Raw genomic sequence first — 24,363 nt, 5'->3', positions numbered from 1 at the left:
GTGCTAAAGAATTATGTAATTGGGGAAAATCAGACACAAGCTCTTATCATGTGAGTGGCTGGCCTGCAATGAAAGATGCAGGCTCACTCTCGCCAGGTGTCTACTGTTAAAGTGAGGGCATTGATTGGAAAAGAATGGAACCCTGAAACTTGGAATGGGGACATGTGGGAGTGAGAGACAGGACTAGTTGGATTTCCTAGGCCAAGAATCCCTAAGCCTAGCTGGGAAGGTGACCCCATCCACCTTTAAACATGGGGCTTGCAACTTAGCTCACACCCAACCAATCAGAGAGCTCACTAAAATGCTAATTAGGCAAAAACAGGAAGTAAAGAAATAGCCAATCATCTATTGCCTGAGAGCACAGTGGGAGGGACAAGGACCAGGATATAAACCCAGGCATTTGCGCCAGCAACGGCAACCCCCTTTGGGTCCTCTCCCTTTGTATGGAAGCTCTGTTTTCACTGTATTTCAATCTATTTAATCTTGCAACTGCACTTTTCTGGTCCATATTTGTTACGGCTTGAGCTGAGCTTTTGCTTGCCGTCCACCACTGCTGTTTGCCGCTGTTGCAGACCTGCCGCTGACTCCCACTCCGCTGCTGACTCCCATCCCTCCGGATCCGGCAGGGTGTCCACTGTGCTCCTGATCCAGCGAGACTCCCACTGCCACTCCCAATTGTGCTAAAGGCTTGCCATTGTTCCTGCATGGCTAAGTGCCTGGGTTCATCCTAATCCAGCTGAACACTAGTCATTGGGTTCCACAGTTCTCTTCCGTGACCCACGGCTTCTAATAGAGCTATAACATTCACCGCGTGGCCCAATATTTCATTCCTTGAAATCTGTGAGGCCAAGAACTCCAGGTCAGAGAACACGAGGCTTGCCACCGTCTTGGAAGCAGCCTGCCACCATCTTGGGAGCTCTGTGAGCAAGGACCCCTGGTATTTTGGCGACCACGAAGGGACATCCAAAGCTGTGAGTAATATTGGACCACTTTCGCTTGCTATTGTGTTCTATCCTTCCTTAGAACTGGAGGAAAATACTGGGCACCTGTCGCCAGTTAAAAATGATTAGCGTGGCCGCTGGACTTAAGACTCAGGTGTGAGGCTATCTGGGGAAGGGCTTTCTAACAATCCCGAACCCTTCTATTGGGGATGCTCGTCTGCCTGGAGCCAGCTTCCACTTTCAATTTTCTTGGGGAAGCCAGGGCCGACTAGAGGCAGAAAGCTGTTGTCCCGAACTCCCGGCAGTAGCCGGTTGAGATCATGGCACAGCCAGAAGTCTCTACGGGCCGGGCGCGGTGGCTCACGCCTGTAATCCCAGCACTTTGGGAGGCCGAGGCGGGTGGATCACGAGGTCAGGATATCGAGACCATCCTGGCTAACACGGTGAAAACCCCGTCTCTACTAAAAATACAAAAAATTAGCTGGGTGAGGTGGCGGGCGCCTGTAGTCCCAGCTACGCAGGAGCCTGAGGCAGGAGAATGGCATGAACCCTGGGGGGCGGAGCCTGCATGAGCTGAGATTGCGCCACTGCACTCCAGCCTGGGTGAAAGAGCGAGACTCCGTCTCAAAAAAAAAAAAAAAAGAAGTCTCTACGCAGCAGTCGCCCATGCGTCTGCCTCTACCTTTCCTTCTGAATTATGCCTCCGGGGTCCTGAACATGACTTTCTTGAAAGTTTAGCCCCAAAATTCTCCTTACCTCTGAATCTACTTCCTCTGATCCCTGCCTCCTAGGTACTAATGGTTCAGACTTTCATTTCCTCTAGCAAGCTGTATCTCCAAAGGGATCTAAGGAGGTTCTAGGCTGTGTCTTTAGGCACCTAGGCTCTAACCCAGGGAGTCTTATCCCTGGTAACCCTCCCAATTTAGGTACACAGCTCTTGACATGGGCAGTTATGTGGGACCCGTTCCCCACCACCCTTGCCAGGTTCCCAAGTTTATAATGGCTAAGAAAGAGAGACGGAGAGAGAGACAAAGAGGGAGTCAAAGAGAAAAAGAAAAAGATAGAAGTAGTTAAAAAAAAAAAAAAATGTGCCCTATTCCTTTAAAAGCCAGGGTAAATTTAAAACCTGTAATTGATAATTGCCACTTTGTTGTCAGTGTAAATAAGGGTGTAGCAATCCTTAACCCAGTAACCCGCGGATGGGCCAAATGCATTCAGTCGGTAGCGGCAACTGCTTTGCTAAAAGTAGAAAAGTAACTTTTAGAGGAAACCTCGTTGTGAGCACACCTCACCAGTTCAGAGTTATTCTAAGTAAAAAAAAAAAAAAAAAAAAGCAAAAAGCTAACTAACTCAATAATCTTAAAGTGTGGGGCTATTATGTTAGAAAAGGGTAATGTAACTCCAACCACTGATAATTCCCTTAACCCAGCAGATTTCCTAACAGGGGATTTAAATCTTAATTACCACACAAAGGTCCGACCAGACCTAGGAACTCCCTTCAGGACAGGACGGTGATTGAAGAAAAAACTACAATGGGTATTCAGCAATTGATACGGAGACTCCTGTGGAAGCAGAGTTAAAAATTTGCCTAATAATTGGTCTCCTCAACTATGCGAGCTGTTTGCACTCAGCCAAGCCTTAAAGTACTTACAGAATCAAAAGACTATCTCAATTCTGACTCAAAAGGTTAGCTACACCCTCTCTGAAATGAATTTGCAGAACTGTTGTTTATGGGAATGCATCTTGATGGGGCAGCTGGGTTATGAAATACTCAGGAACCCAGCCCAGCTCTAGGACTCACCCCTGAGCGCAAAGGCAATGCTGGGCACGCTGGTAAAGGACCACTAGAATCCAGCAGCCCAGGTCCCTTTCTTTGTGGTCAAGGAAGGCAGGAAAAGGAGTGCAGGACTGCTACATTGGTGAGCATAACTAATCTGATAAGCAGAGGTCCATGGGTGGTTACACACCCTGGAAAAAAAATAAGCATTAGGCCCTTAGAGGATGCTCTAGGACTAATGCTCATCGGAAAATGACTAGGGGTGCTGGCATCCTTATGTTCTTTTTTCAGATGGGAAACATTTCCCCCAAGGCAAAAACACCCCTAAGATGTATTCTGGAGAATTAGGACCAATTTGACCCTCAGATGCCAAGAGAGAAATGACTTATATTCTTCTGCAGTACTGCCTGCATTTTCTCATCATGAGTGTTATTGAACATTTTCCCCATAGACACGATAATTTGCATTGATTTACCTGAGAACTAATGGTTTATAAATTCCAAAGATTTTTTAATAATGACAACGTTTCTTTCCTAAATTTTTAGTAGTTCTTATATATTCAGATATTAGTGGTGTGTGTATGATACAATTAGACTATTTTTTGTTTTCTATGGTGTTGTTTGTGTTTTGATTTTTAAAAAAATTTTAGGTTCAAGTGGTACATGTGCAGGTTTGTTACATGGGTATATTGTGTGATGCTGAGGTTTGGACTTCTAATGATTCTGTAGCCCAATGAGTGAGTGAGCACAGTACCTGATAGGTAGTTCTTCAACCCTGTTCCCCCTCCCTCCCTCACCTCTTCTTAAATCCCCAGTGTCTAATGTTCCCATCTTTGTGTCCATGTGTGCCAATGATTAGCTCCCACTTATAACTGGGATCATGCATTATTTGGTTTTATGTTTCTGTATTCACTTCAGATAAGGACCTCCAGCTGCATCTGTGTAACTGCAAAACATGACTTCATACTCTTATGGCTGTGTAATATTCCATGGTGTATATGTACCACATTTTCTTTATTCAGTCCACCATCGGTGGATACCTAGGTTGATTTCATGTCTGCTATTTTGAATAGTGCTATGATAATCGTGAGAGTGCAAGTGTTTGGTTTTGTTGGGGGTGCATTTGATAGAACAATTTGTTTTCCTTTGGGCATATAGAAAGTAATGGGATTGGCGGGCAAAGTGGTAATTCTATTTTTAGTTCTTTGAGAAATTTTCAAACTGCTTTCCACAGGGACTCAGGTAATTTACAATCCCACCAACAGTATATAAGCATTCACTTTTTTCCATGCCTGGTCAAAAGCTATTTTTTTTTTTTTTTTTAACTTTTTAATAGTAGCCGTTCTGACTGGTGTGATATAATCTCTCATTGTGGCTTTGATTTGCATTTCTCTGATTATTATTGAAGTTGAACATTTTTCCACATTTGTTGGTCCCTTGCGTAGTTTCTTTAGAAAAGTGTCTCTTCACATTTTTTGGCAATTTTTAATGGGGTTGCTTGTTTTTATTTGTTAATTTATGTTCCTTATAGATTTTAGACATTAGATTTTTTTAGATACACAGTGCGAAAGTATTTTCTCCCATTCTGTAGGTCTTCTGTTTACCCCATTGATAGTTCCTCTTGCTGTGCAGAAGCTCTTTAGTTTCACTAAGTCCCATTGTCAATTTTTGGTTTTGTTGCATTTGCGTTTGAAGACTTTGTTATAAATACTTTGCCTAGATCAATGTTCAGAAGAGTATGTCTTAGTTTTCCTTCTAGGATTCTGATAGTTTGAGGTTTTACATTTAAGTCTTTAATCTATGTTGAGTTAATAGTTGTATATGGTGAGAAGAAGGAGTCAAGTTTCACTCTTCTGAATATGGGTAGCAAGTTTTTCTGGCACAATTTTTTGAATGGGCTATCTTTTCTCCATTGTTTATTTTTGTTGAGTTTGTCAAAGATAAGTTGATTGTATGTGTGTGGCTTTATTATGACTTCTCTATTATGTTCCCTTGGTCTGTGTGTCTGTTTTTGAACAAGTACTATCCTGTTTTGGTTACTGTAGCTTTGTAGTTTAAAGTCAGGTAATGTGAGGTCTCTGGCTTTGGTTTTTTTGCTTAGGATTTCTTTGGCTGTAGGGCCCTTTTTTGGTTCCATTTGAATTTTAGATTAGATTTTTCTAATTCTGTGAAAAATAATGTTGATAATCTGATAGGAATTTTGTTAAATCTAGTAGTTTGTTTTGGGCAGTATGAACATTTTAATGATACTGATTCAGTTCATGAGCGTGGTATGTTTTCCATTTGTTTGTATCGTCTCTGATTTCTGTCATCAGTGTTTTGTAATTCTTCTTGTAGAAATCGTTCATCTCTTTGGTTAGTTGTATTTCTATGTATCTTTTATGGCTATTTGAAATAGGATTGCATCCTTGACTTGGCTCTCAGCTTAAACATTATTGGTGTATGGAAATGCTACTGATTTTTTTACATTGACTTTGTACCTTGAAACTTGACTGAAGACATGTATAAATTCTCAGAACCTTTTGGCAGAACTTTCGTGGTTTTCTAAGTATGGAGTCATAGCATCAATGAAGAAATGTATTTTGACTAATTATTTTTCTATTAGAAGAACTTTTATTTCTTTTGCCTGATCACTCTGGCTAGGTCTTCCAGTACTGTGATGAATATGAGTGGTGAGAGTGGACATCATTGGCTTCTTCAAGTTGTTAATAGAAATGCTTCCAACTTGTGCCCATTTAGTATGCTATTGGCTGTGGGTTTGTCATAGGTTGTACTTATTATTTTGAGATATGTTCTTTCAATTCTTATTTTGTTGGAGGTTTTTATTATGAAGGAATGGTGGATTTCATCTATTGCTTTATTGTATATTAAGATGATCATATGGTTTTTGTTTTTAATTTTGTTTATATGGTGAATCACATTTATTGATTTGCATATGTTGATCCAATCTCGCATTCCTGAAATAAAGCTCACTTGATTTTGGTGGCTTATATATTTGATGTTCCCTTGGGTTCGGTTTGCTAATATTTCGCTGAGGATTTTTGCATGTATGTTCATCAAGGATATTATCTGTAGCATTCTTTATTCTGTCTTTGCCAGATTTTGGTATCAGGATGATACTGGTTTTGTAGAATGAGTCAAGGGAGAATCTCTTCCTCCATGATTTTTTTGGAATAGTTTCACTAACATTGGGACCAGCTCTTCTTTATACACTTGGTAGAATTCCTGAAAATTCATCTGGTCCAGGACATTTTTTATTTGGTAGGATTGTTTAATGCTGATGTAATTTTGTAAGTCGTTATTGATCTGCTAAGTATTTCTATTTTTCCCTTGTTCAATCTTGGAAGGTCGTGTTATCAGAAATATATCAATTTCCTCTAGAGTGTGTAACTTTTGTGCATAAAGATTGTTTATTTTAACCCTTGAACTTCTTTTGTATTTCCATGGGATCAGTTGTAATATCACCTTTGTCATTTCTGATTGTGTTTATTAGGATTTTCTCTTTCTTTTGCATTGTTAATCTAGCTAGCAGTCTATTATTCTTATTAATCCTTTCAAGGTAACAACTTTTTTTTTCCTTTGATATGTTGTCTTTTTTGGTGTGAATTTTATTTGGTCTGCTCTGGTTTTAATTATTTATTTTCTTCTCTAGGTTTGCATTTAGTTTACTCTTGTTTTTCTAGTTCCTTTAGGTTTGACAGCAGATTGTTAACTTGATATCTTCTTATCTTTTCGGGGTAAGTGTTTAGTGCTGCAAACATTCGTCTTAACACTGCTTTTGCCGCATTCCAGAGATTTATTATGTTGTGTTATTTTCATGTTTTTAAATAAGTTTTTGATTTGTTCCTTAATTTGTTTTCCTGAAAATTGTTAAGGAGCAAGCCATTTAGTTTACACACATTTGTGTAGTTTTGAGAGTTCCCCTTGGGATTTATTTCTATTTTCCACTATGGTTTGAGAAGGGGCTTGGTATATTTTCATTTAAAAAAAAATGCGTTCAGACTTGCTTTGTGCATGTGGTAAATTTTAGAGTATGTTCAGTCTATAGACGAGAAGAACGTATATTCTTCGGATGTTGGATGGAGTATTCTGTAGCTGTCTAGTATGTCCAGTTGGTAAAGTGTTGAATTTAAGTCCAGAATTTCTTTGTTAGTTTTCTCCCGTAATGATCTGTCTAATGCTGTCAATGGAGTGTTGAAGTCCATTATTATTGTGTGTCAAAATCTTTTCTTAGATCTAGAAGCAATTATTTTATAAATCTAGTTGTTCCAATGTTAAGGGAGTATATACTTAGGATAGTTGAGTCTTCATGTTAAATTGAATGTTTTGTCATTATGGGATGACTTTTGTTGTTGTTGTTTTTTACCGTTGCTGGCTTAAAGTCTGTTTTATCTGCCTTTTTTGTGTTTTTTGTTTCTGTGATAGATTTTTTTTTTTTTTTTTTTTTGAGATGGAGTTTTGCTCTTGTTGCCCAGGCTGGAGTGCAATGGTACTGTTTCAGTTCACTGTAACCTCCACTCCCGGGTTCAAGTGATTCTCCTGCCTCAGCCTCCTGAGTAGCTGGAGTTACAGGTACACCACGCCTGGCTAATATGTTTTTAGTAGAGATGGGGTTTCATCATGTTGGCCAGGCTGGCCTCAAACTCCTGACCTCTGGTGATCCACCCACCTCAACCTCCCAAAGTGCTAGGATTACAGGCATGAGCCACCACAACAAGCCGAAAGATCATTTTTCATCACTCTACTTTGACGCTATGGGCATCATTACATGTGAGATGGGTCTTTTGAAGACTGCATAAGATTAAGTCTTATTTTTTAATCCAATATTCCACTTTTTGATTTTAAGTGGCACCTTTAGACTGTTTTCTTTCAAGGTTAAAAATGATGTGAAGTTTTGTTCCTGTGTGGTTTTGTTAGCCTGTTGCTTGTAGTCTTGATTGTTTAGTTGCTTTATAGGGTCTATGGGCTATGTACTTACGCGTTTTTTTTTGTTGTTGTTGATGTTGTAGCCAGTATCATTGTTTTTCATTTCCATATTTGGAACCCCCTTAAATGTGTCTTATAAGGCCAGTCTGGTGGCACTGAATTCCACTAGCAATTGCTTGTCTAGAAAAGATTTTATTTCTCCTTTGCTTGTGCTTGTTTGTTGAGGTATAAAATTCTTGGGTGGATTTTTTTTTAAAGGATGCTAAAAAAAACAAACCCACAGTATCTATTGGCTTGTAAGACTTCTTCAGAGAAATTGCTGTTAGTCTGATGGGATTACCTTAATAGGTAATATGGCCCTTTTCTCTGGCTACCTTTAATTTTTTTTTGTATTGACCTTGGGTAGTCTGATGACTATATAACTCAGAGATGATCGTCTTGTATAGTATCTTTCAAAGTTATCTGAATTTCTTGCATCTGTATGTCAACCTCTCGTGAGATTGGGAACATTTTCATGAATTGTATCTTCAAATATATTTTCCAAGTTACCTACTTTCTCTTCTTCTCTCTCAGAAAAACCAATGGGTTGTAGGTCTGGTCACTTTAGATAATCCTACGTTTCTCAGAGGCCTTGTTCATTTTTTAAAAATCTTTTTTTCTTTATTTTTGTCTGACTAGGTTGATTCAAAGTACCCATCTTTAAGCTTCAAAATTCTTTACTCAGCTTGGTCTAGTCTGTTGTTAAGACTTTTAACTGTGTTTTGAAATTCTAATAGTAATTTTTTTTTTAACTTCAGAAGTTCAGTTTTCTTCTTTTTAAATGTAGCTATCTTGGCTTTCAAGTCTTGGATAATTTTTCTGGCTTCCCTTGGATTGACTTCCAATCTTCTCTTGGATCTTTATGAGTTTCCTTGCCATCCAGATTCTGAGTTCTGTATCTGCCATTTTAGATATTTCAATCTGGTAAGATTTATTGGTAAGGAGCTAGTGTGATCTTTGGGAGCAACAAAACACTGGCTTTTTGTATTGCTAATATTCTTGAGCTATTTCCTTTTCATCTGAGGAAGCTAACACTTCCTTTTTCTTTTTGAAATTGCTGTCATTTGGATGAAGCTTTTTGAATTTTTATTCTTTTTTCCCTTTATAGCCTGATTGTGATGTATGTTGTATGGAATTTATTAGCTTTGTTTCTGGGTGCTTTAAGGGAGCCAAAGCTCTGTACAGGTTCCTTGATTGTAGATAGATTCCTGTTATAGGTTTCACAGGCATTGTATGTTGTAGCAAATTATTTTCGTTTGGTGGTGTAATTCAGACTGCAGTCTGGTAGATGGCGCTTAAGAGTGAGGGCCAACACACAGGTTCTTACTCAGCCATGCTTTTTGTACTTTTTGTATTTCAGTGCATCTGCAACAGTGCTCTGGGGAGGAGATAAAAGAGGACAAGAGAAGACTGGCTCTCCAAGTCCATTTCTGGGCTTTCATTGTATTCCCTTCATTGCTGGCACTATGCCAGTGTTTCCTTTCCCCCAAGGGTGGCTTTAGCAGGCTGTACTTCCCTCTGCTGTAGGGGTGGTACACACAGAGGGTTAGGTCCCCAGGAGATCTCTGACTCCCCAGGAATCCACCAGTCCCTTGTGCTTGCCAAAGTCAGAGTGGGTTTTGGGGTATGTTTGCCAGTGGTCTTGTGATGCAGTGGCTCTAGGGCAGGGGATCCCAGGGCTGGGCATAGGCACTGTGGATGTTCAACCAGTATGAAACCCATAGCCCAGTGTTTTCAGCCCACAGACAGATGTGGGGCCTGCCCAACTCACACACTCTGAAGCCAGGGGCTCTACTTCCAGTGTCTGCCCTGGGAACATTCCCAATAAGTTAGGCTTGTCCCAGGCCATCTGTGCCCAGATTTCTGAGCCATTCCAGACATTCTGGGTTGTGGCTTCCCAGGGAGAGAAGCCACAGCTATCAAGCCCTATACTTCCCAGTCTGGTCTTGCAAAAGCAGTGCTGCCCATCTCCCTTGCTGGCACACAGACCTGTGCCATACTTTTCTCTGTGTTCTGACAGTGAGATTTCTTCCCCTACTTGAGCTCAAGGCATACATATTTGCTTGATAACCCAAGCTGGTGTGCTTGAGTACTGGGGAGTTGAGACTTGGCCCACAGTTTTGTCCTCTGTCCCTTTAAAGTCAAGCACCATCCATAATGGGGGGATGAACTGATCTTAGGCTGCCAGTAAAACATCCAGGTGGGGCAGTGTAGGCTGTGCTGTGAGGACCCACCTACAAAAGCAGCCAAGCAGGCAGTCTTGGGTGGAGCTGGCAGGCAAAGTTGTGCATGGATCAGAAGCACCTCAGTCCCATAGCAATGGTGGCCCTGCTCTCTCTTAGCTTGGCAGAGAGCAGGAGCTGTGCCCGCTCAGTGAAAGATGGAGAGTCTTTGGGTCTGGGTGCCTATTGCATTTCACTGCAGCTAAACAGTGAAGCCTTCTAGGCTGTGCATGGATTCAAGCTTGCCTCTACTTGTTCTCCAGGTGGCTCCTTCTGCCATTCCAAAGGACTATGGGTGTCTTGGGAATTCCTGTCACTAGGATCTCAGAGGTCCATAGTGGGAATGTAGTGTCCTAGGGTTTTTTCACTCTAGGTCCAGTCTGGGTCCAGGGACCAATCCTGGCACCTGACGACTCCTTGCAGGCTTACCAGCTTCCTCACTGTTAAACTGCAGTGCCTGTCACCTCTCTATTGATTTCTGATTTTTCCTCTTTAAAGATCCATTCAAAATGTAATTGTTTACTGGATATTTTGGCTCCTCTCTGTGGAAAAGGCGTTTCCCAGCTGTGTCTAGTTGGCTATCTTTCCATCTCTTCAATTTTGTCTGAGATTTGTCTAGAGTAAACCAATATCTTTAATGCAGCAATATTAGCTATTTTCATATAATAAAATGTATAATAATAGGTAATATTTTGCTATATAATATCAAAATATATTTTGATCTTCAAAATTGTAAATTGTATGTTCAATTTAATACACTTATTTGATATGAGCACCTTTTTAATATAAATCTTTAGAAAACCATTTATCTTTGAAATAAATTTTGAAAATTCTTAGCTAGAGGGTTTTTTGATTGTTTTTTATTTTCTCTGTTTACTTTTATATCTATATCTCAGGTCTTCTGAATAAACAGAAAATGAGAAAATCGATAGCTTTATATTAGATTTCTTTGTCTGCTTTAACAAATCACCATACATTTCATGGCTTAAATCGAAACAAATTTATTATCTTGCATTTCTATAGCATAGAGGTTCAACAGAAGTCTTGCTGGCCTAAAGGCAAATTTGGGGCATTCCTTTCTGGAGGCTTTTGGGGAAAATCTATGTTTCTGCCTTTTCCAGCTTCTAAAAGTTTCCAATATTCCTTGGCGTGTGGCCCTTTTACTCCATCTTTAAAACCAGCTCTGTTGCATCTCTCTGACCATAGTTCATAATCACATCTTTCCACCTACCAGAGTTGGGAAAAGTTTCTTTACTCACATGAACTTATGTGATTATTTTGAGCCCATATAGAAAATCCAGAATTATCTCCTCATCTACAAGGCAAAATTTTATCTTCATACTTAATGTATTTATTTAATTTAAATTTTAAGTTATGTGTGTCTTCCAATATTATTTCTGTGAAATAAAAGAGGTAATTCTAAATATAAGTAAAATGTCTATGTAACTAAATAATCAACATCTTCTCTAACATATAAATTTATTTTTCCACCAGATACCTACATAACAGGAATATTTCTTATCTCATTATTGTTTTTTATTTTAAAATTTATTTACATTTTATGCAATATAGTTAATTATATTACACATGCATATACATTAATTTTAATGTACATTTTCAGCATAATTGTTTTAAGTGCTATGGTATTGTCATCTCTTCTCAACATGACTGATTTAAATCTGACTTAATGGATGATTTCAAAGTTTTAATAGCAATTTCTTTTTCTTGAACTAGGTACTACAAAGTATACTTAGAAATTCATGTTGAAGTTAATTTATTTTCCATTTAATTTACAACTGCATGAGTAATAAATTATGTACCATTGAGACTTAATTTATTGTAATGCTCACAACACAGGAGTCCAATTACAAATGAAGAGTTAAAGTTATAAGTATCTTAAATTATTAAGGGATTGCCACTGTTAGAAATCTGGAATTGGAAATTTTATTATTTTGTTATTTGATCTGTTATTTCTAACTTTTGGTTATTTTTTATTTGGCTTTCATATCCAGGATTACATATTTTTAAAAATTATACAAGTTTTGGGGTAGTTGACAATATGAATATAGAGTATATTTACATATGTATATATATATATTTTAAAGGTCAACAAAATAAACTATTATTGGTTTGAATAAAATATGAGGGACGCTTAAGGTTGTTTCTACAAGTTGGCTGTTGTGAATAATGCTACAATGACCACAGTCAATAATTCTGTATTATATACTGAAAATTTTGAGAGCAGATTTCCGTGCTCTAACCACACATACACACACAAAACCTGGCAACTATATAAGGTTATGAATATGATAATTAGCTTGAGAGTGCTGTACACCTGAGTGACATACAATTTTTATTTAAAAATTAATAAAAAATAAAGGAGCTTGGCCTTATGCAATTAAAAGCAATGACAACGACAGTAATACCATAACAACAACAGTTTTGTGAGAAACTGCAAGAGCAATTTGAATTCTGTTTTTATCACTCTAATGTGTATAATTAACCTGGATTTGGGGAAGTAGGTTTGAGCTTTCAGCAGATGCCTTCTGCAGGCGGCAATGAGAGTTTTTGGTTTACAATATTTAATATCTTTCCTTCTCACCTATGTTCTTTCATTATCAAAAGGATTGGCATTCCATATGTCAAAGTGCATAGGTAATATTACAGTCACAGAAGTCCCTGCTACTGTTGAGAACTGATGAAAATATGTGACACTCAATGAGTTTGCCTTTAGATTTTATTTCTTCAATATTTAATCCTCAAAATATCCAGGGCAGATGGATGACTATGAGAGTGAATGTATTTTTCAAATGTGGTTTCTTCCAAGAAAAATTAAACTATCAGATAATTAACTTTGATGTAGTAGTAAGCGAGACAGTATTCAGTAGCACCTTCACGTTCTGCTCAGTGGCTCATCTCTTTCCTCTTGAAAAATCACTTTAAGTGAAACATAATAGGTCCTGCCCTTCTGTGCTTCTCCATCAGCCTCCTCCTGAAGGAAGAGCTAATGCCACCACTGAAATAGGCACCAAGACCAAAGTAATAAAATGCCTTCATATAATAACATACAAATTGTCCATAGTAAATTCTATCTAAAGTGAAATTGTAAAAGCAGATATACTAAAAATAAAGATGTTAGCTATATTTAAGAAAATTAACTTAATTATCAATAATGTTATCCAAGAATCTAAAGTCATTAAAAATACAAAGTAGATACTAATTGTGAAAAATGCTACATAAAACTAAGAAATAATTATATGTAATAATAACACCATGAATAATAATGTTGAGTAAGGCAGAATAAAGTTGAGTAAGGCAGAATAAGAAAATATATATATATATTCTGTGAATAAATTATTAAATTAAATTATTAAGGGATTCACAGAAAGTATATTCTTATAAGTATTAAGTAAAGAGCAAGAAAAAGGAAAGATTCTAATATCAGAATATTGAAAATCTCAAGCAGTTATTAATAGTTTTTCAATGGCAGAACAAAGAATTTAAAATTAAGTGAAGAGTCAAAATAGAGGAATGTCCTTATTTATGTATGAAGTTACAAATGAGAGGTAAAGAAAACCATGTCCTGAACATGTTATAAAGTTAAGACCTCAATTTTAATAAAAATATTTTAAATTATTTCAGGGAGAAATAAATGATCATGTAAAAAAGTTGTCTGAGTAGATTCAGAAAGAGGGGTAAAGAAAAAATGGTGAAATAAATTTAGCCTTAAAAGAAAATGATTTGCAATTAGAATTCTATATTTTACCATCTTTGATTTCTGTATTTTAAATATTTTCAGACATGTGCAATAATTTATGTACTATGAAAAGCTCTACATTGAAACATTTTAAGTAAGTTCTAAAATAGGAAGAGAAATAATACAGGAAGATTCCATAAGAGATGTGAGAAATTACAGAAAATTCAGATTTTAACTTTAAAAAATGAAATTATACAAAAAAGATAATCCACAGGCCAAAAGAAAGTGTGGTATTATGGATACAGAACAAAATTAATATATTTTCAAGTTGAGATCCATATTTTATGAGGTCTGAAGCATATGTAACTTTTATATCTCCTTTTAAGGAAAAAAAATTTAAATACAAATTATAAAAGCACTTATTTTAAGAGAAGAGAAATTAAAACAAATCACAGATTTGAAAAAGCTGAAAAATACCACAATTCAGTTTGTGTTTTGACTTCCCGAGACACTACCAACATGTTCGAATTTTAGTATTACCAGTAATTTATTTAAAATTATAAATATTCTAAAATGTTTATATACATACATATTTATATGTATGTATATCTGTGTGTGTGTGTGTGTGTGTGTGTAGGCAAATGCATTTTAAGATTTCCTTATACTATATCTGCCTATATATTTGTGTCACCAAATTATCCCCACATTATATGCATTTGCTTATTAATGGATATGTGTAGGAATTTTTATCACTGAACGTTTTTATCTTTAGGCAGTTTTTTGTTTCAGCAGTGACTTATATGGCACTTAATTTGTAATTGGAAGTTCTTAAAGCAAGTTGTGTCAGATATGGTAAGTTGTGATATGATATATTGAGATGCATAAACATGAGATTTCACACACAGACATACTACTGTGCATAGCACCTGCACTCTCCAAAAAATGAAACATCCTACTTTCCTTGATTTCTGTCGTAAAGTATAAATAAGTGTATTTAGACTGTTTGCACTGCATTATCAAATGTATTTCTGACAAAGGGAACTTCAATTTTTGAAAAGATGTAAAAGAAAACGATGTTTTTCAAGCAATTTTATACATCCAATGATAAGGGAAAAATTCCATCCCATGTTTTCTTGCTCTGTGCATTTCAGATTATTCAGAGCTGGATGACATAGGTCACGGTAATCACAATACATCCCACTCATGCCTATCACGATGTCAAATGAGAATGCACAGTGGGAAGACAGTACCGTAAAAGGATGATCAGCAATAACTGAATGATACTTACATATAATTGTGGTCAACATAAATCTTTCTATTAAACTCAAACTAAATATAATAGCCACAAAATTGGGTAATCATCAATGGAAAATACATATATGGATATATACCATGAGGTATGCTATATTAGCAGCAATAGACAAGATGAAAATACAAACACATTACACATAAATACAATATATATTTTAAAAGAGCACATATTAACAAAAGTGTAGCTGTTAACACATTACAATAATTATCCATGTGAGAAAAATAAATGGACATGGAAAAAGCAAGTTAAAATGAGTTGATATAAAAATAAACTAGAAAAGGATAGTAACAAAAAGTTCAGTGACAAGGAGCCTAAGTTTTTTTTTAATCACATTTAAGAACTGAAAAAGTAAATGTCCATTAAAAAATAAATCCATATATAAGTGCTAAAGATTCTTTCAAAATATAAAAACTGATGTCAGTATTCCCTTTTTCCTTTCTTTTAGGATTACATAAAAGATTTTTCAGCTTCTGCCTTCAAATATTATTATAATATCTTGAACATGCTGATCCAAACCTGTAAAAATCCGATAATTAATAATTCAAATTGATTTCAAATTATCCTCAGTATCTTATCATGCATCCATCAGCATTTAAGAAAATCTTCTCCTCCAACAGAAAAATTTTTCCTTGAATTTAATTGATATTTTTGTGGTAATAAAGAATAACAGTTAGTACATTACATGGGATATATTTTAAAAAGAAACTATAAAATGTTATTTTGTAGTTTTTGCTTCCTAAAGATTTTCAGCAAATGAATGGTCCACTGTAATAATATTTTATAGCTGCCTTTTTGTGAGTGTAAATTTTATACTAATTTTGAAAATAAGAATAAAATGTCATATATCTGATAGTTTTGAATTCTGATTTGATATAATTTATGTACTAAGCAGACATGAATGTTTTGAAATGTAATCTGCAATATATAGGCAACATTTATGTGACATTTTGATCTGAGGTATCCTTTTTAATTAATTTTCTCTAGATTTTACTATTTTTAAAAATTAGAAAAATGTGTGAAATGTAGATCAAAGTATTTTCACCCACACTTTGTTAAACACATTAAAAATTTTCCTATAAGTAGATAGGGTAAAACTAATCTACAATTTATAGTCTAAATGACAGATTTGTACATAAATTTGTTATAACTTAGAGTTGAAAAATTTTGAAATATTATTTGAGAGTCTCATATAATTTTACCAAAGTTTTAAAAAAGCTTCTGAGGGATGTAGCTAAATTATGCCCAACACCCATTAAACATGTACACAAATATATCTCATCATATCAAATTTGAAAGTGCAAGTATACATTTATATCAATTTAAGCAACAAATTTGGAATGTTTCTTTACACCTCTTTATATATTCCACAAAATCAATCTACACCTGAAAAATAATAAATTCCATTTGTGCATTTTAACAAGAATTTTCATTGTAAAATGCACATATGCTAAAACTCAATATGACTTTTTGGAATTACTGGCCAAATATCAAAAGTCACTTAAAATATTATTACAAGTTACATTAAATAAATTAGAGTTGTTACATATAAGGAATATCTCTTTACTATCTGTTTTAGTCAAGGTTCTTCAGAGAGACAGAACCAGTAGGATGTGTAGGGAAACATGAAACAAATTCATTAGGGGAATTGGCTCACTTGATTACGGTTGCTGAGAAGTTTCATGATAGGCCATCTGCAAATTGGAAAACCAGTAACTCAGTCCAAGTCCAAATGCCTGAGAGTCTGGAGGGCCCATAGTGTGGGTCTCAAAGTCTAAAAGCTGGAGAACCTGGAGTTGTAACATCCATGAACAGCAGAAAAAGAGGGTTTGAGCTCCAGAAGAGTGAGCAAATTCACTCTTCAGCAGAAGAGGGACAGGCTCAGTGCCTACTGAAGCATTGAGAATAAATCATGCTTTCTCAGCTGATTTGACACCCCCAAAGCAATCATAATAAATCTACCTGGACACTCATGTGTATTTCCTTAAATAGTACCTAATCTCCAAATGAAGACAATAACAAGGTCACAGTTTCACCTAGCATAATACAACTACCCTGTGTACACTGGAAACACACTAATCTGTTTCTCAGAAGAGGAAGTCAGGTCCTTGAGTGATGTTTACTCCTCTCCTGATAGTCCGTAGCTTAAATATCATGAGGAAAAATTAACAATAAAAATGGCCCCTGTCTTGTCATGGTTCAAGTTATAATTTTTTTTAAATTTAGGTAGTGAGAAAGTGGTATGTATCCAGTAGAAACTGTACCTTGAATTTTGCATGTTGATCTTTTCCCAGGCTATCAGTGTGGTACAATACTCTCAGAATGCTGGGTAGCTGCTGTGAACCACAGCTCCCAGTCAGCCATGTTACCATGAGACCAAACAACCGATACTCAACAGTGTATTATAAATGCATTTTGACTTAATGGTATTTTCAGCTTACCATGGGTTTATCAGAACATAGCTGCCTTGTAAGTTGAGTATCCGTACTTAAATAGTGATATAAACCCAATATATCTGAAAATATCAGTACAAGACAAAAGAGGGGAAAAGATATTTGCTTAATATATGCATATATTCACATAAATGCACTTGTGACAGAATAGGAAAGAATAGACGGTACTCAAAGCCTTCTTTTCTGTAACTGGTCACATTATCTTACCTGGTATTTAAAACTACATACATTCTTTTACTTCCCACTCTGTATTCTCTTGGATTGTAGCAATCATCACCTCAACTAATCATGGTTCTTTATTAGGCAGAGTAACTGAAAACTTCATTCCTGAGCACGAGCCATTTGTAGTGCTGGCTGGATGAGGATGTTATAATTTCCCACTGATCTTAGTTACAGGGCATAGTAATATTAAGAGACACCCTAAGGGATCTCTTGTATTCCAGATATAATCTTTCTTGCCTTCATTATGAAGTAGCAATCCAAGATTTCACTTGATATTCTAGATCAATCACTCCAGCAAACACTATTACTTCCTCCTTAGACTGCTGACTCAGAGGCATGTGAAGCCCCAAGTGGCCAGGTGGCAGTCACAACCTGGAGTTCAACAGAATCATTGTTGTGTCTCCTAATGCAAGTACTTCTCCCTGTGGAACAAAGACCTCTAGGCCAGCTCAGAGCATGAAGTTGTAGGAAAAGGAAGCTAACATTTTACTAAGAGGTCACTAGGGATAACGGTGAATTGTATCACTCTCATTTCTAACCCTCGATTCCTGGAACATTAAATTATGGCAATGAAAAAAAAAAAACAGTACTATATATTGAATGTTGTCTCAGAGCATCTATAGCATTCTTGTGAATCTTGCAGCAGCCTGCAAAGATTTGTCACGTATCTGACACTGTAACTGAGCCTACCAAAGGCCATTCCCAATGTCTATCAAGCCAACTGCTTCAGGATGGTAGGAGAACCTGGTAAGACCAGTGAATTTCATGAGCATGAGCCCATTGCTGACTTCTTTGACTGTAAAGTAAGTTTCTTGATCAGAAACAGTGTCCTGTGGGATACCATGATGGTGGATAAGTCATCCTGTAAGTCTGTGGATGGTAGTTTTTTTTTGGGGACAGAGTCTCGCTGTCACCCAGGCTGGAGTGCAGTGGTGCGATCTGGGCTCACTGCAGGCTCCACCCCCCCGGGGTTCACACCATTCTCCTGCCTCAGCCTCCCGAGTAGCTGGGACTACAGGCACCCACCACCTTGCCCGGCTAATTTTTAGTATTTTTAGTAGAGACGGGGTTTCACCGTGTTAGCCAGGATGGTCTCAATCTCCTGACCTCGTGATCCACCCGCCTCGGCCTCCCAAAGTGCTGGGATTACAGGCATGAGCCACCGCTCCCGGCCAGGATGGTAGTTTTGGCAGAAGCATTGTGTGCAAGGAAAGCAAATCCATGTCCAGAGTAAATGTCTATCCCAGTAAGAACAAAACCTTACCCATTCCACAATAGAAATGTTCAATGTTATCAGCCTGCCACCAGGTAGCTAGCTGATTACCCCCAGTGAATGGTGATATATCAAGGGTTTAATGTTGATTTCCACAGCTGGTAGATTGGGCACTCAGTGGTGACCATAGCCAGGTCAGTATTGGTAAGTGAAAATTCGTGTGGCTGAACCCTTGAATTTTCAAGGCTGAACCTTGAATAACCCTATCCCTGCCAACCATGTCTACTTTTTTCGTGAGCTCATTGGGTGGTAGAGGTGGCTTGAAAAGGGGCTGATTGGCATTTACAGAATAAGTCATTATGCTTACTTGATTGTTAAAGTCCTCCTCTACCGAGATCATTTTTTTGGTGAACATTCACATGGGACACAAATATTTTTATGTCTTTGCCTATTGAGGGAAATCTATCCACATGCTCTTCCCTCAATATTTTTCTCATCAATTTTCCAATCATGTTATTTCCAAATCCCTCACCATCCATCCAAACCACAGCCCATAAATTGGTATATAATTGAATGCCTGATTATTTCTTTTTCCAAGCAAAGTGACATCCAGGTGCACTGGACACAGTGCCAGCCACTGAGAAGATTCTTCTTCACCAATGTCTTTCAAGGATGTCCCAGAAAACGGTTGTAGTGCCACTGTTGTTCTGTTCACTTTCAGATGGTGCCTGCATATTGTGCAGCACAGGTGTAAACTAGCCCTGAGTCTTCTATTCCTCTCTCCATTGATCATAGGATATTCCTTGAGAGGTTATAGGTATAGGCTAGGAGAGAGAAGGCAACATAGCAGGAAGAGGAATCATGGCATTTGGCCCACTTCTTCAACTAACTTACTTCAGGACATGCTCACATATATGGTGCTTCTATTTGCTGATGGAGTGCTGCTGTGTACGTCAATTTGTGGCTTGGTAGCTCAGATTTATAGTTGGTGCCAGTCCACAGTAGGTAGCTCAGGTGTCGTGGTAAAGTGATGCCCCACGGTGAAGTGTTTGGTTTCTACTGAGGCCGATAGCAGGCCAAGAACTGTTTCTCAAGAGGAGAGTAGTTATTTGCAGATAGTGTCAGGGCCTTGATCCCAAAACCTAAAGGACTGTGCTGTGATTCACCGACAGGGGCCTCCTAAAGATTCCAACAGCATCTTTATCGGCCTTTGAAACTTCAAGTACATTTGGAGCTGTTATCTCATATGGCCCAAGTGGCAGAGCAGCTTGTATAGCAGCCTGGACCTGTTGGAGAGCCTTCTACTATATTGGACCCCACCTAAAATTAGCAGCTTTTTGGGTCACTTGGTAAATGGGTCAAAGTCACACACCCAAATGAGGAATATGTTGCCTCCAAAATCCAAGTAGGCCCACTAAGCATTGCACTTCTTTCTTGGTCGTTGGAGGGTCTAGATGTAACAATTCATCCTTTAGCTTGGAAGAGTCATCTCAATACATCTTACACCAGTGGACCCCTAGAAATTTCACTGAGATAGAAGGACTCTGAATTTTAGAAGAATTATTTTCCGCCCTCTGACACATAAATGTCTTACCAATAAGTCCTGAGCCATTTCTAATTATCACTCACTAAGTATAGTCAGCATAATGTCATCAGTGTAAGAGACCAATGTGAAACATTGTGGAAAGGAAAAGTGATCAATACCCACATGAACTAACTTATAACACAGTGCTGGAGAGTTGATATGCCCCTGAGGTAGAATAGTGAAGGTGTATTCCTGGCCCTTCTAGCTGAAAACAAACTGCTTCTGGTGGGCCTTATTGACAGATGTGGAGAAAAAAGGCATTTGCCGATTAATAGCTGTGTACCAGGCACCAGGAGATGTGTTTATTTGCTCAAGCAATGAAACCACACCTGGTACAACATTTATGACTGGAGTTGCCACTAGTTAAAGTTACAGTAACTCACTGTTATTCTCCAATATCCATCTATTTTCTGTTCAGGCCAAATAGGAGAACTAAATAGGTATATGGTAGGAATCACCACCTTGCATCTTTCACATATATGATGGTGGCATTCGTTTCTGAAATTCCTCCAAAATATGGTATTGCTTTTAATTTACTGATTTATTATCGTCCTAGGGGGAGAAAACTCTACTTGCTTCCATTTGACATTTTCCACCATAAAGGACCTCACTCCACAGGTTAGGGAAACCATGTGAGGATTATGCCAGCAGCTAAGTATGCCTTTTTCAATTATGGATCTGGAACTGAGAAAATAATCACAGAATGGGTTCGATGACCCACTGCACCCACTGTGAGTTGGACTTGAGTTAAAACTTTATTGATCACCAGACCTTCATCAGCCCCCTACACTGACTGTAGGGCCACAGTGATGTTTTAAGTCTCCTGGAATCATTGTCAACTTAAAGCCACTGTCCAGTATTCCCTAAAGGCAGACTTAATCTTCCCCACTGCACAGGTCTCTGGTAAAAGGCCAGAGTCCCTTTGGGGAAAGCTGGGAGAAAGGTAAACCTTGTAAATTTTCAGTAGGATACTAGTGTCTTAAGATACTACTCTTGTTTTAAATCTGTAAGTCTTAAAAACAAAATCTGATGGTCATTTGTATTCAATAATGCTTGGATTTTACCCTATAGATAGACTCACAGTATGTGAATCTGTGTGTGTTTTGTGTGTATGTCTGTGTTCAGTTAAGTGTGTTGGCAGCAAATATCTAGAAACAAACTATTAGTACAAGAATAGATATATCTTAGAAAATTTATTCAATAAAGTACTACTCAGCCATTAAACATTAAACACAATGGCTATATAAGTACTGACATGAAAATAAATTTATGGTATGTCATTAGGTATAAAGATCAATTCGTTGGCTTGCATTACCGACTCTTTTTTGAAGTAAAAAACATTTGTTGATAATTTTGTTATCATAAGAATGGTTGATACACTGAGAGGATAAACATGGTATAACGATTGGTAAAATACTCCAAAGGACACAAAGGAACTAATGAAGTAGCACTCCATAATAAACATGGATCATACATATATACACACATACGTACATATACATACACATACATATATGTATACATATACATGTACATATATATATCTTGATCTTTGTAATATATATATATATATATACAGTCTAGTTTGGAGGATAATGCACCTCCATTCTCCACCTACTAGAAGTGCAATTTACAAAAGTCTCCATCGGCAGCTCTCCTCTCTGAAATCTATTACACTGTTAGCACCCATGCCTCCCCCACACTGCTACTAGCTAATTACAAAATGTGGAGGGAGTGTACTAAGGCAAGTCAACTCCTGGGACACACCAAACTCCTCTGGTCACTTTCAAAAAAGAGCAGTGACACCCAAACCAATCATTTATTAGACAACCTGGCAATCTAGGATGTGTCCATCCAATTTTATGTTCTTTCTTTTATTTATAGATATACTTGCATCGAAGTCTGACTGTTCTTTCATCATTCCAGAACCCCTTTCCATTTTTTGTCTTATGGTAGCATGCCTCTGCGTAAAATCTTTGCACTGCTATATGAGTCAGGGTTTTCCAGAGACACAGGACCAATAGGATAGATAGATATAGATATATGAAAGGGGATTTATTAAAATAATTGGCTTACATGATTATGGAGGATGAGAAATCCCATGACTCTCTGCATTCAAGACCTGGGGATGCTTATGGTGTGGATCAGTCCAAGTACAAAGGCCTCAGGACCAGGAAAGCTGATGGTGTAAGTTTCATTCCAAGGCCAGGTATCTGAAAACTCAAGGTGACACTGATATAAGTCATGGAGTTCTAAGGCCAGGCAGCCTGAAGTTCTGATGTCTATACACATGTAGTACATGTCAGAGGAGGACAATATCATAGCTCTGGGAGAGAGAAATAGAGAAAATTTTGTTTTCTCCTCTTTTGTTCTATCTGGACCCTCAGCCAATTGCATGGTGACTACCCACATTGAAGCTTGGTCTTCCCCACTCACTTGATTTTCCCCTCTGATTCTTGTGCTAGTCTCCTCTAGAAATACCTTCACAGGCAAACCCAGAAATAATGCTTTACCAGTTCTCTAGATATTCCATTATCCAGTCTAGTTGACACCTAAAGTTAACTATCAACAACTGTTAATTATTTCTTGATGCTTCTCAGAGGCCCTTAAAAAAAACACATACAAAAGGCATGTCATGGAGGTATAAAGAAAAGCTTTTAATTAATTTTGATTACAAAACTCGAATAAGAGAAAACTAATAATGTTTCACATTTTAATGAATACATTTTACTTACATGAGATAAAAGACATGTAATAGACAAATAGACAAATAGAAATATAATAATAGACAAATAGAAATATATGACATATGTATATATATGTATTTATGTACCTAAAATTGTATGCATATGTGCATGATTCGATTATACATAAAATTAATTTAAAATAGAAGACATAAATAATACAAAATCCCTTATTTATTTTAAGGAAGAGATATATAATCAAAACCAAAGAATAGCACATTTAAAAAATGTTTTTGAAAAAGTAAAATCTTGCTATGTTGACTATATGTCAAGGTGGTCTTTTTAAGTAGTTTTCTTTTCAATAATTTGGACATATTATCAGGAAAAATTTAAAATAGTATTAAAACAAAATTACTGAATTAGATTCCTATCTATAAAACATTACAGTCGATGAAATGAAGAAAGAAATAGAAATGAAGTAACCAAATATAATTATTCAATCTTTGCTATTTTTATTTCTTAATGAGTTTAAAGAAGAAAAGAAAACTGTCATGGAATTGGGAAAAGTTTAAAGATTTGTTTAATTGTTTTATGAGAGGTATTTGGCACTCATGCTTAATGTAGTAAGAAGAAACATTAATGGGCTGAGAACATTGTGTTTTAACTGCACATTTAATTTCACACACACAAAAATCTAATTCTTGCTATGAAACATGGGTAAATTTGTATATCGATTTTTTTCCCCAATTCTACATTGGTCATTACAACCTATCTTTGTCTAACATTACAATTTTATTTCATTAATGAAATATATGCATATATAAATATATAGTATATATAAACATACATACTATATATAAATGTATATAGTATATATAAATATATACTATACATAAATATATATAAATATATACTATACATAAATATATATACTATAAATATAGATGTCATTTACATTCATCTCTGTAATCTCCTTTTCTCTTTTATTAAACAGTAGCCCCACATTCATTTGTTTCTTTCTGCTCTTAGAAGGGTGTTATATCATATTAATGGCTAGGGATTTGGACAACAGAAACAGATAGGTTTAGTTTTGAATCCTGTCTCCATAACCTTGGACTGGTTACTTAAATTTCTTGAATTTCATTTTCTTGATTTGTAAAGTGGAACAATAATATACAGCTTTGTGAGTTTATGTGAAAATTATGCATACAAATCTTAGAATAGCTCCTGGCACGTGAGAACTCAAGTATTAGCCATTCCTCCTATCTCCAAACCTAGAATACTCCATTCTCTACT

General features: G+C 36.8%; 1 long non-coding RNA gene across 1 annotated transcript in view; it reads left to right on the top strand.

The window, feature by feature from the left end:
• The first annotated feature begins 874 nt into the window (after window positions 1-874).
• Window positions 875-24,363, top strand: part of LOC129464117 (uncharacterized) — a 99,404-nt gene continuing 75,915 nt past the window's right edge. Inside the window, exon 1 of the long non-coding RNA XR_008651440.2 lies at window positions 875-971. This is a non-coding gene — a long non-coding RNA (uncharacterized lncRNA). The remainder of the gene's footprint in view (window positions 972-24,363) is intronic.

The sequence above is a fragment of the Symphalangus syndactylus genome, chromosome 15, assembly GCF_028878055.3.
Source record: "Symphalangus syndactylus isolate Jambi chromosome 15, NHGRI_mSymSyn1-v2.1_pri, whole genome shotgun sequence".
Lineage (NCBI taxonomy): Eukaryota > Metazoa > Chordata > Mammalia > Primates > Hylobatidae > Symphalangus > Symphalangus syndactylus.
The sequence above is the reverse complement of the archived record's forward strand: the minus strand, read 5'-3'. Positions and strand labels throughout refer to the sequence as shown.